We start from the raw sequence: 15,545 nt of genomic DNA, 5'->3' as shown, positions 1-15,545 counted from the left end.
GATAAGCTGCTCCCTTAGCGCCTGCTGCGGGCTCTGCGTTGGTTTGCACCGTCACTTAACAGGAACCTGTCTTCTCAAGTCCTTGTGATAATGGCACTGTTGTCATGTATCCAATGGCCCAGAACTTGCTTTCCAACCCCGAACCAGCAGGCTGAGCCTTTAGGGGCATGGGCTTGTCAGGCTAAGAGAACATCTCCAGTCCTGGGATTTGGGTCTTTTCTGTCTTTGGACGTGGCCTCAGAAGGTGAGTTTCTGTGGTCCACACCAAGTCCTGAGCCAGCCACGGGGTCCACGGCTGAAGATCATGAGTTGGTGATATGTCCCCATTCATTTATCTGCCAGATTTTGAGGGAAATAATATAATCAGGTGCAACAGAGAGGGGCTTAGGTTAGCTTTGCTAAATGCTCTTAAATATAAATACATGTGATGCCATGGACATAGCACGTGCATGCATTTCATTTGCACATACGGGAGGTGCATGCATAATAGCTCATCTAATGTCTGTAACAACCCCACAAAGTGGGTACGGTTGCCCTTACTTTAGATGACAAAACAAGCACAGAGAGGGAAAGTGACTGACGCCAGGCGCACAGCCAGGAAGCAGCAGAGCCGGGATTCAGACAGAGGGAGCCCATGGGTGATCCCTTCGGGTCTTGCGCCACCATATACACCTGTATAAGGTGCTTTTCTGCACAGGCAGGCCGCGCGGGGGCTGGAGGCCTTGGCGTGCCACTGCTTGGGATGCCTGCCTTGGACAGGACCTGACTGCCCTAGACATCTGGGTCTGCACCTGGAAGATGGGGTGAGGAAGACTAAAGAAAACTGCATCCCGTGGGCCCACAGAGGGCACCTCGCTGGCGACGTGCCCTGGAGTGGACTCCGTCTCGGGGGGCTGTGGAGCCGGCTGTCTCCAGGCTGAGGAGAGGGCCTCCGGGTCTGCTCCCCCAGGGCTTCAGGAAGAGCACCTTTGGGAGCAGCAGCAGCCTTGAATTCGGCAAAGCTGCTTTCAATTTGGGTGAGGATGAGCTACCAGACTGGTGTTTTTTTTTTTAATTTTATTATTGTTTAAAATAATACAGATGTCCCTTTTTCTCCCCAATGACCCGTTCCACCCCGTTCCTTCCCCCTCCCCAGTCCCTCTCCCCACCACTGTCCGTGTCCTTGGGTTGTGCATATCTGCATATAAATTCTTTGGTTACTCTCTCCCCTCCCCCCACCCGCCCTCCTCCCTCCCTCTGACATTCATCAGTCTCATCTATGCTTCCATGTCTTTGAATCTATTCTGTTCATCAGTTTATTAAGTTCTTCAGATTCCACGTATAAGTGAGACCATGTGATGTTTGTCTTTCTCTGCCTGGCTTCTTTCACTCAGCATAATATTCTCCAGGTCCCTCCATACTGTCCCAAAGGGCACGAGATTCTTCTTCTTTACAGCTGCGTAGTATCCACGGTGTGAATGTCCCACAGCTTTTTATCCACTCATCTACTGATGGGCACTTGGGCTGTTTCCAGGTCTTAGCTATTGTAAACTGTGCTGCTATGAACATCGGGGTGCATATATTCTCTCTGATCAGTGTTTCAGGATTCTTAGGATACATTCCTAGGAGTGGAATCGCTGGGTCAAACGGCAGCTCCATTTCTAATTTTTTGAGGATCCTCCACACTGTTTTCCATAGTGGCTGCACCAGTCTGCATTCCCACCAGCAGTGCACTAGGCTCCCCTTTCCCCACACCCTCGCCAGCACATGTTGTTTGTTGATTTGTTGATGGAGCCATTCTGACAGGTGTGAGGTGACACCTCATTGTGGTTTTAATTTGCATCTCTGATGATTAGTGACGTCGAGCATTTTCTCATGTGTCTCTTGGCCATCCGTATGTCCTCTTTGGAGAAGTGTCTATTCAGGTCCTTTGCCCATTTCTTAATTGGGTTGTTTGTCTTTCTCTTGCTGAGTAATATGAGTTCTTTGTACACTTTGGAAATTAGCCCCTCATCAGATTCATCCTTGGCAAATATGTTTCCCAGACCGTGGGGTTCCTTTGTACTTTGAGGCTGTTTTCTTTTGCTGTGCAGAAGCTTTTTAGTTTGATGTAGTCCCATATGTTTATTTTTTCCTTTGTTTCTCTTGCCCTAGGAGATGCATCAGTGAAAAGTCCACTACGTGGGATGTCTGTGACTTTATTGCCTATGTTTTCTTCCAGGATTTTTATGGTTTCGTGACTTACATTTAAGTCTTTTATCCATTTTGAGTTTATTTTTGTGTATGGTGAAAGTTGGTGGTCGAGTTTCATTCTTTTGCATGTACCTGTCCAATTTTCCCAGCACCACTTATTGAAGAGACTGTCCTTACTCCATTGGATGCTCTTGCCTCCTTCGTCAAATATTAACTCACCATAGTGGTGTGGGGCTATTTCTGGGGTCTCTGTTCTGTTCCATTGATCTATATGCCTGTTGTTGTACCAATACCAGGCCGTTTTGATTACAGTGGCTTTGTAATATAGTTTGAAGTCTGGTAATGTGATCCCTCCCACTCTGTTGTTTTTTCTCAAGATGGCTGCAGCTATTTGGGGTCTTTTTCGGTTCCATATAAATTTTCGAAATGTTTGTTCTAGGTCTGTGAAATATGCTGTTGGCATTTTCATAGGAATTGCATTGAATTTATAAATTGCTTTGGGTAGTATGGACATTTTAATGATATTAGTTCTCCCAACCCATGAGCATGGTATCTTCTTCCACTTGTTTAAATCTCCCTCTATTTCTTTTTTCAGTGTCACGTAGTGTTCTGAGTACAGGTCTTTTACATTCTTGGTTAAGTTTATTCCTAGGCATCTTATGTTTTTAGTTGCAATGGTAAATGGTATTGCTTTTTTAGTTTCTCTCTCTGAAAGTTCATTGTTGGTGTATAAGAATGCCATTGATTTCCGGATGTTGATTACCAGAGTGATTTTTACTAAGAATGCTGAGTGAGAGGAGTCCCAAGAGTGTGTATCTTAGGATACCCTTTTTATAACAGAGACAAAAGGATTGTGGTTACCATTGGGGTATGTGGGAGGAAGGTGAGGGGAGCATGGGTTATTATGTAGGGGTTATCTTCTGCTTGTTGTGATAGATTCTTAAATATTTAAATTTTTAACTGTTTGAAACCTTGCCACTTCGGATGAATCTAAGTTGGGCAGGAACGTCTGGCCTGCGGGCTGTTTAAGGCCAGCAAAATCATTTGGTCTGGCCCTGCCAAGGGAATCACAGACGGGACTCAAAATTCAATAAATCTAGGACCTTTTTTTCATAGCAATAATTTTGTATGGCCCACAAATGATGTTATAAATATCCAAATTGCCCTTGGCAGAAAAAAGTTTCCCCACCCCTGATCTAAAGGAACATGTAAATGATTCTAAAGTTGACTCATCTGCAGAATTCATTGAATCCGGGTTTGGCCTCCTTAAGGTAGACTAACACCCAGTAGCATTTTTATTTTTAGTTTTTGACTCCTCTTTGGTTCTTTCCTCAGGTTAATTATGCATTAGGGCTTCAAAGACTCCTTTATTTTATTTATTTTATTTTATTATTTTATTTTATTATTTTATTTTATTATTTTATTTAATTTATTTAATTTTATTATTTTATTTATTTTATTATTTTTTATTTTATTTTTTATTTTATTTTACTTTATTATTTTATTTTATTTTATTTATTTAATTTAATTTAATTTAATTTAATTTTAATTTAATTTAATTTTTTTTTTTTCCCATCACTATGTATTCTCCCTATACCCTCTTCCCTCCTCTTCAGTTCTTTTTCTGCCCCAGGAAAATTGTACGTCTTCAGCGGCTCTTGTTTTTCTCTGGTAGTGGCTGAGCAGGCCAAGAAGGCATCTTCCCAGAGCAACAAGGCCCCAAGGAGCAGGCTCAGGGAGCGACAGGGAACTGAGCACACCGCCCTCCATGATGACAGCTGCGGTGAGAGAATACACGCGGCAAAGGTTAAGAGCAGGGAGCTGCCATGTGGTAAGTGAGAGCCGTTTGCTGACACCTTCAGTTATCTGCATCCCAGCCTGAGTGCAGACGGAAAGCACACGCCTCCCAGCAAAGTAAGAAACAAAACTCACACGGTTGTTAGTGTGCCAGAGGCGGTGGGAGGGGGCTGCCTCGCCAGTGAAAGACGGTGGGTGATTCTTTGACTCAAATATACAGTGAACCAGTGTTGGGTGCCCCCAGCTGAACTTGACTCCTGAGAATAGGGGGAGGGAACATGGCTTCTGTTTGTGAAAAAGTTGAAGTGGATTAAGAGAACAAAAAAATAACATGAAGAATGGAGAACAGCAAAGGTAAAGGTGGGTAAGTGGGACGTCTGCTGGGGACAGCGAGGGTCAGAGTCTGAAGGAAGCTGAACTCTCAGGTCTGCATTTAATTGGTGCCCTTTTTCTTGAGGCTGAGAGGCCAGTATTGGTCCTGTAGTAAATTTACTTGTTTATGTATTTAAATCACTACCCCCCTGCCCCTCCCTTAACCCAGAAATTACTCCTTGTGAAGCCTCTGAAAAATAAGAAGGCCCAAACTGCAAACATTACAGTAAATCTTCACTTGACATGGCCAACTTTTGGCGAAACGTCGTATAATGAAACCAATTTTACCATAAGCTCAAGATATAAACAAGAGTTAAGTTCCTATGGCATCTCATCAATGCAATGAAATGATATTTGAGGGTCTGCTGTACTTGAACTCACCAGTAAAGCTGCATTTACATTTCCTCTTTCTGTTTGGAGCTGCACCTGTCACACCAGAGGAACTGCCTTGTGGCTCCCATGCCTCAAATCTTTGAAATATTAAACAGCAAAATTACCTTTGGACTGATTCTAGAGCAACACTGTGCCCCAAAGAACTTCTTGTAACAAGAAAGTATGACTACTGGACTGGAAATTAGAAACATTGTTTAGAGTAAACAGTACTAGTTAGCTTTTCTGCACAATAGAAATGCCTTCTTCCTATTGATGTAATTGTTCTCATTCCCTTTCTCATAAATACCCATTGCCTTTGTCTCCTAATGGGAACATTATTTGGGCTTCTGCCTGAATCAGTGCTTCCCGAAGAGCTATGTTTGATATCAAAGAAATGCTTGTTGCCGCTCACTTTGAAAGGCCTTTTATTTTGCCTGGCTGATGTGGCTTAGCAGTTGAGCATTGACCTATGATCCCTGAGATCAAGCTTCGATTCCTGGTCAGGGCGCAGGCCCGGGTTTTGGGCTTGATCCCCAGCAGGGGGTATGCAGGAGGCAGCCAATCAATGACTATCATCATTGATCTTTCTCTCCCTCTCTCTGAAATAAAAAATATATTAAAAAGAAAAAGAAAGAAAGGCCTTTTATTTTTAGCTTAATTATAAATTTCTCATCTGGTTTGTTGGCATAATTTTGCATTGGAAGTTTGAAATGTAACCAGGGCATTTGAGGGTAACCTGAGCTAACTCACCTCACCCAGATTCCTCACTCAGAACACATACAGAATGTGTCTGGATAATAGTAAGGGACAGAATTGCCAAACCTGTTTTAGAGTTTGTGATACACAAAACAATGTTATAGAAAAAGAAAATGTCTTTTAGTGTAGTGAGATTTCATATTTTTCAACCCACATATTTAAAAAAGATCTAAAGAAATATATCAAAATGGTAACATGCTTTTGATGAGATTATGGGTGATTCCCCCACACCACCTCATATTGAACTCTGGAAACCCTGATGCACACACAAAAATGGAGAAAATATTCAGTACCTTCCTCAACTTCTTCAACAACTTCAATACGTGGTAAATCCCAATTTGAATATAGCCTCATCTCAATTTTCACCCCTACTCCAGTTATTAAACAGAATTTGGGGGACTTTTCAAAATTTCTCTTGGAGATGTTCATGAAAAGGATGACCTCTGGCAAGTCCTATTGCACAGTAAGTATTGTTAGTAAATAGTAAAAATATTTGCATGTTTAATTTTATCTCACCTTATTCCAGAAAGGACTTCAAGCCATTTAAAACATAAAGCAAAATAAAGTAATGAGTTTAACATGCATAAAGGATCAAAGAGAATTAAGGATGAGACAAAAAATGACCAGTAATAAAAGTAAATGTATCTCGTAATAACATTACAAGGCCAGTTTGGTTTTTAAAGATGGGCATGGGAACCTTGTTAATTTTATAGCTCATAGTTTCTATGAGATGGAAATTGACTGACTGGTTAAGGGACTTACTGGGATTCTTATTAGTAAAAGGAATTTCTGCCTGGGTTCTTGGTAAGCAAACTATCACAAGGGTTTAGCTTTCATATAACGAGTTTAACAAATCAATAAGGAAAGATGAACAACTCAGTACAAATCTGGTGACAAAAACCCTTCAGACAGGAATGCCACCCTCACCAGTAAAGCCTCGCAGCGACGCCTTACCGCTTTCCACCCATTTTCCTGTTTCGCTGTTGTTTAATTCTATATCGATCAAGTTTGGGGTATCTAAATTGCTTCAGATTTTTTGGTAAGTAGTTGGACAATATTTGTCAAAACCTTTGAAAACTGGCTAAACTTTGATGTAGTGGTTCCACTTCTAGAAATTTGAGGAAGTAATTATCGGCATTTGAAAATATTTATCCAAACAAGGATGCTCTTTAGAGTACTGCTCATGAAGACGAAAAGTGAGAAATCATCCAGTGTTCAGTACCTTTCAATACGGGAGATCTGCAGTACGCAATTAGGAAAAAAATCCCAATAGTTATAAAATGTGAAGAGGTTACTCTTGTCATGTCGGAGTAACTTCAATATAGGAAATAATTTCTTTTCCATGCGGAAAAGGGACCTAACCTTTACCCTGCTGAAAGAGAGGAAAACGTGTGTGTTCATAAGCACAGGAAATAACCCATCGGGACAAAACCTGCTTACAATTCCCGAACCTGCGTTTCTACTTTCTGAACGTGACGACCCAAAACACAGCAGGTGGAGCCGGGCATCAGGGGCGCGCAGGGAGCCCGCCGGGGGCTGGGCTCGGGCTCGGGGCCGGGCTGGGCGGGGCTCGGGCTGGGGTGGGCGGGGCCTGGGGGCTCGGGCCCGCGGGGGGCGGGACTCGGGCTCGGGGGGCGGGCTGGGGGGGCGGGGGCGGGCTCGGGGGAGCGGGGCCGGGCTCCGGCTCGCCTCGGGGCTCAGCTCCGGGCTCGGCGGCGCCGCCGCCCTCGGCCCGCCCACCCCGAGCCCGGGTTACTTCGCGAAAGCTGAGGAGCGGCTGGAGGCGCCCCGCGTCCCCGCGTCTCGCCCGCCCTCCCCGGCGAGGTCGCCCTGCTCCTGCGCGACCGGCGTGACCTGGAGGGTCCGGGGCGGCGCGGGCACCCTCAGGCGGCTCTGCTGGGCGCCGCGCCCCGCGGGCCCTTCCCGAGCCCCAAAGGAGCTTCTCAACGAGCCGCAAGGCAGCTCTGGGCGCTAAAGGGACCTCCACAGAGAAAGACGGGGCCATGCCGTAGACGCGGCGACATTTGTTTTAACGTGTGTTGCTGCTCACTCTTCAAAATAAAACCTCCGGGCGAGGTGGCCTGCTCGGGCGTCACCGAGGTGGCCCCCCCTGCCCGACGCGGGCTGCCTGGGCGGAGGACGGCTTTGCCACCGGTGGACACGGGGGTGACTGTCGCAAGGCCCCTGAAGAGACCTGTGTCCAGTTTTGTGCATTCACATTTTTTCTACTCCCACAAACTCTTTTCAACTCGCGGGTGGCGTTTCTTCTTTCCTGTCTCCATCCTGAAGCACACGTCACAGAGGCGCTGATTTCCGGTATTTATTTTAGTAAAAAATGTGCGCCCTCTTCACCGGGTGTCAGGATGGCCGAGTGGTCTAAGGCGCCAGACTCAAGCGCTGCTTCCCCGCTGGGGGTTCTGGTCTCCGTATGGAGGCGTGGGTTCGAATCCCACTTCTGACACGTCCGATTTTTTCAAGTCTCTCATTTTCTAATAACACCTGAGCATAATTCATGAACAACTTACCAACCCACAGTGTTTAAAAATTGCTTTTAAAATTTTCTCACAGGAACTGTTAACACCGAAACGATTAAAAGCGGAAACATCGCGGTATGATTTGGAACCCGCGAGACTTGCGGCAAAGACTCTCTGTAGGAACCGAGATTACTGGAGAGTGACTTCTCCAAGGCATCGCGAGATGACCTGGCAACAGCGAGACTGGGGCGCGGGGGCGAACGGGGGTCGCGCGCGGCCCGGCTCGTGCTGTGGCTGCTGCGGCGCCGGGCCTGTGGCCTCGTCCCAGGCCCCCTGACGGTCCCCCGAGCGTCCCCCGAGCGTCCCCTCACCGTCCCCCTGAGCGTCCCCTCACCGTCCCCTCACCGTCCCCTCACCGTCCCTCCGAGCGTCCCCCTCACCGTCCCCCTCACCGTCCCCCTCACCGTCCCCCCGAGCGTCCCCCTCACCGTCCCCCTCACCGTCCCCCTCACCGTCCCCCTCACCGTCCCCTCACCGTCCCCCCGAGCGTCCCCTCACCGTCCCCTCACCGTCCCCCCGAGCGTCCCCTCACCGTCCCCTCACCGTCCCCCTCATCGTCCCCCTCACCGTCCCCTCACCGTCCCCCTCACCGTCCCCCCGAGCGTCCCCTCACCGTCCCCTCACCGTCCCCCCGAGCGTCCCCTCACCGTCCCCTCACCGTCCCCCTCACCGTCCCCCTCACCGTCCCCCTCACCGTCCCCTCACCGTCCCCCTCACCGTCCCCTCACCGTCCCCCTCACCGTCCCCCTCACCGTCCCCTCACCGTCCCCTCACCGTCCCCCGAGCGTCCCCTCACCGTCCCCTCACCGTCCCCTCACCGTCCCCTCACGGTCCCCTCACCGTCCCCCTCACCGTCCCCTCACCGTCCCCCCGAGCGTCCCCTCACCGTCCCCTCACCGTCCCCCAGAGCGTCCCCTCACCGTCCCCTCACCGTCCCCCTCACCGTCCCCTCACCGTCCCCCAGAGCGTCCCCCTCACCGTCCCCCAGAGCGTCCCCCTCACCGTCCCCTCACCGTCCCCTCACCGTCCCCCTCACCGTCCCCTCACCGTCCCCTCACCGTCCCCTCACCGTCCCCCTCACCGTCCCCCTCACCGACCCCTCACCGTCCCCCTCACCGTCCCCCTCACCGTCCCCCTCACCGTCCCCTCACCGTCCCCCCGAGCGTCCCCTCACCGTCCCCTCACCGTCCCCCTCACCGTCCCCCTCACCGTCCCCCTCACCGTCCCCCTCACCGTCCCCTCACCGTCCCCCTCACCGTCCCCTCACCGTCCCCCTCACCGTCCCCCTCACCGTCCCCTCACCGTCCCCTCACCGTCCCCCGAGCGTCCCCTCACCGTCCCCTCACCGTCCCCTCACCGTCCCCTCACGGTCCCCTCACCGTCCCCCTCACCGTCCCCTCACCGTCCCCTCACCGTCCCCCCGAGCGTCCCCTCACCGTCCCCTCACCGTCCCCCAGAGCGTCCCCTCACCGTCCCCTCACCGTCCCCCTCACCGTCCCCTCACCGTCCCCCAGAGCGTCCCCCTCACCGTCCCCCAGAGCGTCCCCCTCACCGTCCCCTCACCGTCCCCTCACCGTCCCCCTCACCGTCCCCTCACCGTCCCCTCACCGTCCCCCTCACCGTCCCCCTCACCGACCCCTCACCGTCCCCAGCGCCCCGCCTGCCGCGCCCCCTCCTCCCCGCAGCGCCGCCCCGTAGCCCCCGCGGCCTCCACGTCCCGGCTCGGAAAAGGCGCGACCCGAGTTCTCAGACGTGTCCCGGGAACTGGGCGCGGTCGCGCTGCCGGCGCCTGAAGCCCTGTCGCCTTGGTCGGAACGGAATGAAGTTCGGAAAGGACGCCCCGTCCCCGTGTGACCGCGAGTGTTTTGCGGCGTCGCGCCCCGCTCTGTGCGCTCCGCGTCCGGGGCCGCCGCTGGGACCCTTCGCTCCCGCAGGAACGTGGCCCCGAGCGCGGGGCCCGAGCGCTCCCGCTGGAGACGCCCGCGGGAGCCCGTCTGTCCCGCGGGAGCCCGCCTGTCCCGCGGGAGCCCGCCTGTCCCGCGGGGTCAGCCCGCAGCGCCGCGGGAGCCCGCCTGTCCCGCGGGAGCCCGTCTGTCCCGCGGGAGCCCGCCTGTCCCGCGGGGTCAGCCCGCAGCGCCGCGGGAGCCCGTCTGTCCCGCGGGAGCCCGTCTGTCCCGCGGGAGCCCGTCTGTCCCGCGGGAGCCCGCCTGTCCCGCGGGGTCAGCCCGCAGCGCCGCGGGACGGGCCTGGCCGCCTCCACTGGCCCACTTCGCCCCCCTGGGAACGCTTGGGGACTCCTGACTGCCGTTCCCCCAACACGCATTTACCCAGTGCTTCTGCCCTGGCGGGGGACGCAGCCCTGCGGCTGTGGCAGAAAAACTACATAGAAGAAGGATAGGACAGGATAAAAAGTTAAACTAAAATTTAAAAGTAACGAAATAAAATAAGCCTCCGCCCTTAGGTGGTTTATACGCGGGTTAAACGCCCGGCTCCGCCTCGGGACCACCACCTTCCCGGAGACGTAGGATCAGCGACTGCGGGTCCAAACCCGCAGCACCCGGCACTTGCGCGTCACTGTGGCCGCTCGAGACTCTACGCACCCGGCCGCTGACGTCATCAGAACCGGAGATACTGGACTGGGGGGGGGGGCGTCTTATTTAACAACAAAACTCTCGGGAAAGACTCAGCCCGGCCAAGACCCAGTTGTTCATTTGAGAGGCCCCATCCTGAACTCGGACGTTGGAAGCGATTTCAGAGCCGCAAAGCAGGGTCAGCTCCCTAAGGCGCCTGTGGACAGGAGCAGAGCAGGGGGACAGCCCAGCGGCAGCCACACACAACTGGGGGGACAAGCACTGTAGGTCGCCGCCAGGGGACCCGTTTCTCCCCTAGCATGGGGCTGAACATGCGGTGTAGACCCCTTGACCACATCGCTGGCCATGCCGTGAGACCCTCCCCGGCCTTGCCCCTGGGCTGTCACTGGTCATGTGGCAGATCCCCCTCGAGGGGGAACAAAAGGGCCAGAGGAAAGCCATAGGACTCCCACAAAGGCCCTTGGAAGTCCACTTTTGACCCACAGCAAATAATCTTAGAAACAAAGCCTCGGGTGTGTTTAGCTCCAGGCCCAGAAACACCGAGGCTGATACCAGGACTAGCAGCGATGATCAACGACCCCCTGCCCTGGAGTCGGCCCATCCGTGGAGACCCCACCCCGAGGAGGCACACCGGCCAGCTGAAGCATATCCCACTGAGATCTGATAAAAGCCCTGAAGACAAAGGACCCAGTGAGGTTATAAGGGTAAAAGCCTCTTGCATGGGACCAGTGTTCTGCAGGAGCCCTGGGAGAACTTGCTTTCCTGCTCTGCTCTTTCCGCCCTGTGAGGACACAGCCGACAGCCTTCAGCAACCAGCCTTCTTCCCCACAGAAACCCAATCAGGACTTTCCAACTTCCAGAGTCATAAGAAATAAATGGCTGTCATATAAGCCACCCAGTTCATGGTATTCTGTTACAGTAGCCCTGTTTGACTAGGACAGTTGCCCTAGTGAGATACCCAGGAAGAGTGTTGGCCCATCTGAAACTCACAATTTTTCCTGACGGAGTTTACATGGGAGCAGGATGTGATTACAACCCTCAAAACTGAACACACCCTGACAGAGACAATTCCTCGATGTTCTACATTACAGTGGCTGGGGAGCAAGACAGACAGAACTGCTAGTCTATTAATGGCTGCTGACTACTTAAAAGATTTCTCACATCCCTGTTTTGCCTGTTGGAATTTTGTACTAATTTCTAGGTGGCTATTTCATAGATTATTTGAGCGAGATACCACCTGAGCCTCCAGGAGCCTCTGCTTGTTGTTCAGTCAGACACCGTCTAACCCCAGGAGCCCCCTAGTTCACACATGGGCGTCCTGAATCGCTGCCCTGGCACATCCACAGGAGCAGGCGTTATTTCTGTGCACTCTCCTATCCCAGGACGGGCCCCGCTTCACCTTCCTTCACTGCTCTGGCTATGGCTTATGTAAATTTTTCCAGACTACCTGACATATCTATTAACAGGAATCCAGCAACCCAGCAACCAAAGGAAGAAACCCCATGCCAGAGAGATCTTTTGCCAGTGTTTCAGGCAGTTTTACTATCAGTAGATACCTGGGCTTCCTGAGGCTCTGAGGTGGCTCCATGCTTAAGGCTCTGGGAACTCTGCCACCAGTGGCTGAAGCCTGAGACACACGCGAAAGATCAGATCCTGGAACTGCTGGTGCTGGAGCAGTTCCTGACATCCTACCCAAGGAGCAAGCCTGGGTGCAGGAGCAGCATCTTGAGAGTAGGGAAGAGGTTATTGTGCTGAAGAATTTAGAGAAAGAGCTGGATGAGCCAGGAGAACAGGTGAAAGAGAGAATATGAACTATCTTCAGGGAAGGGGTTTAGATCTCTGGTCCAGAGGAATGCATCTACCCAGCAACTGGAGAGTGGGCAAATTTCAGTTTTCTCTAAACAAGTATAGAGTGGCTACTTCCTGATTTTGTTTTTATTTTTGAGATGCAAAAGTTTGCCCTCCCTTCTCTCTGCTCCTAGAGTTGGCACCAAAAATGGAGCTGGGCATGAGGCAATGGAGTATGTGCCAGGCAGCCAGTATCACCATAGGTTCATTCAGTACCACCTATCTCCCAACCCTCTCATTCGTCTTCCTAGTAGGACATGCACATTGCCTTTTATTGTTACCACCATCACCTGTATTATCATTTTAAGAAGATTTGGAGTCCATTTTTTTGCTTGATGTATCCAGTCCTTATGAAATCATTACAGATCAGATATGGTAGAAAATTTGGACATATAGCACCATTTGCCCACCTTCTTTGTACCCATGCCCTTTACAATATGATGTGACAGGTCCTCCCATCAAGTCTAGCTTCCCACCCTTGAGTCTTGCTAGTTTGGCCTTTGGACATACATCGGCCAATAGAATTTAGCAGAAGTTACAGGGTTCTAGGCACACTATGCCTCTCAAGAGACCTTGCACACTTCCATCTTCTCAAGGAACCCTGTCCATTCAGGGGAAGGTGGATGTTAGGGTTTTTACCCATCACCTTCCCAGGTTTCCAGCATCTGATATTATTAAACATGCACTTATAATCTAATCCGTCTCTGCTTTTTGGCGGGGCATGTTGCAGGCAGCGGAATGGCACCAGGTGTTAGTTAGACTCATGAGGTCAGACTGACCTGGGTTCAGCAACCTCAGTACTTGAGTTCTGGCTAGGAAAGAATTCAGAGCCAAGACTCAAACCATATGAGAACATTTATTTGGAAAATTAAAGAGGTGGAAGAAGTGGTTTGTAGAAGAAATGGGCTTAAGAAACAAGTTGTAGAGGTAAAGGAAGGACCAATGGAGGTTGGGAGTGAGGAAGGTAAAGGTAATGAGCCTGGGTAGAGGGGAAGGGGGAGGGGGAAGGAAAAGGCTCTGGCATGCTCCCAGGCGAAAGAGCTTGCTGGGTCCTCAGTTCTAAGGGTTTTGATAGGGGCACTTATAATGTCCAAAGATTGAGCACCTGAATTAATCTGAAATAGAATAATATTACTTATAAAATTGTAGAAAACATATACTTATGTAAGCAGGGATTTAAGTTTTTTCCCCCTTAGGCTTCTTTCTCCTAGGCCTTTGCACCCTATACTCCCCTTGATCCTAGACTGAAGCAATTAAGGAGGTGGCAGTAGCAGCTGTGAACAATGGGTTACGATATCTTATTGAAACAGCCCCAGATACCCCCAGGTGACCAAGATTAAAAGAATGACTTCCAGGACTGCAGGTAGCTGCCTCCCATTCCCAGCCTCAGTTTGCCCCATATAACCTGATCGCTCAGGCCACTCCTGAAGACAGGTTTTGGATGCTCGTATGCTCCCTGTCTTCTTGGTTGGCCAGCCTTCTCAACAAACGCCTGAGATGATTAAACCCTGCCTCCATTCGATTGGACACAGCTACAGGCAGCCCCGAGCCCCACCAGGGAGATTTTAGGGGAGGTCCCAGGGGAAGATCTCATAGAATATTCAGAAGCTCTCCAAGTGTGTCCTTTCAGGGTCATTGTCTCCACTGATTGATTGGTCGGTGCCAGGCCTGGGAGGGGGAGGTCATTATCCAATGCAGCTAGTCCTGAGATTAGCTGTGGGGTCATTTGTATGGTTTTGCTACTTTTCTGGGCCTGGAGCTGAAATATAACTGAGGCCTGGATGCTATCTCTAGGTCAGGGGCTCCAGACCACATGACATGCTAAGGGAGGACAGGTCACTGGGGGTATGTGTGTGCCCCACCCTACAGTTACCCATTGCTAGGCACCTGGGGCTTTCTACTGTGTGGATGAAAAGGGGCCACATGCTAAACCTGACAAGCTTGGGGGGGGGAGGGGGCTGCATGGTGGCCTTGCAAACTCAGAGACCTAAAGTAACCACAAAGGATGGTCTGAAATTAAAACTTTTTAACTAAAAGAAGTTTATGGTGGGTAGTCATGTCCTAGGTTGGTATCTTTCTGGACAAAGGTCAATCTTTACCTTGACTAAGCCTGTCTATTGTCTTTTTGCATTTATAATAACATATCATTGGAATGTCAGGCTAACTCCCCCTTTTCCAGACCCATGGGTACAACCATAAATCCTCTTATTATTTTATTATGTTAATTGCTGACTGGTAACTATTGTCTACCCACCTATATAAAAAAAGTGTATGTCTATCTTTTTATTTTTCATCCAATCCTCCCTTCCCCCTTGGCTTTCTCCCGCCTCCCTAAGCTATCACCAGTGGATTTCATGGACCCATTTGCGCCTCTCTTTTGATTCTAAAGTATAAAATAAGGTGCAACACTGCCCTTCTCCAGAGCACTGTCACATCCATTCAGATTTTGCTTCCTGGCAATAGTTGTCAGTTTGGCTCAAATAAACTCAAAAAGTCTCAACAGGTTTGGACATTTCCTCTGTAGACAACTCACTGCTGAACTGTTAGGCTCAAATTAACTCACAAAATTTCTTCACAGGTTTGAATGTTTCTTACATTGACACAAGAGAAAACAGAAAGGGGAAATCTCTGAGACTGGATAAAAAGTAAAATGCTAGACACATACTTCTTTTACATAGGTGGGTATTGGATAATTGACAATTATATTTGCTGTTCATAGAGATGGTGTGCAGGGAGCCAGAGAGCAATGAAGGGTCCCACGGTCTTGTGTTCTGATGGGAGGTTGTACCCTGAGGGGCCTGGAAGAGGGGGTTATTCTGACATTCCAAAGGTACGTTAATAATGTAGATGCAAAAAAGACAACAGACAAGGCTCAGTTAAGATAAAGACTGACCTTTGTCAAAGAAGAAATGACCTAGGATGTGGCTACCCACCATGACCCGCTTTTAGTTAGGGAGTTTTAATTTCAGACCAACCTATGTTTACTTTGGGTCTCTTGAGTTTGTAAGAACTGGTGTGCAGGCCTTCCCTGAACTAGCCAGGTGGCCCTTTTTTGTCCACATGTTGTAAAATCAAATGATCCCCTAAATATAGGCTTAAGCAA

At 50.3% G+C, this 15,545-nt stretch overlaps 1 non-coding gene across 1 annotated transcript; it reads left to right on the top strand.

Annotated features, from left to right (window-relative positions):
* The first annotated feature begins 7,826 nt into the window (after positions 1–7,826).
* On the top strand, positions 7,827–7,930 carry TRNAL-CAA (transfer RNA leucine (anticodon CAA)). Its single transcript has 2 exons — positions 7,827–7,864; positions 7,885–7,930. It is a non-coding gene; the product is annotated as a tRNA-Leu (tRNA).
* Positions 7,931–15,545: the final 7,615 nt, after the last annotated feature.

This window comes from Miniopterus natalensis, chromosome 5 (genome assembly GCF_054644295.1).
Source record: "Miniopterus natalensis isolate mMinNat1 chromosome 5, mMinNat1.hap1, whole genome shotgun sequence".
NCBI classification, from domain to species: Eukaryota; Metazoa; Chordata; class Mammalia; order Chiroptera; family Miniopteridae; genus Miniopterus; species Miniopterus natalensis.
The sequence above is the reverse complement of the archived record's forward strand: the minus strand, read 5'-3'. Positions and strand labels throughout refer to the sequence as shown.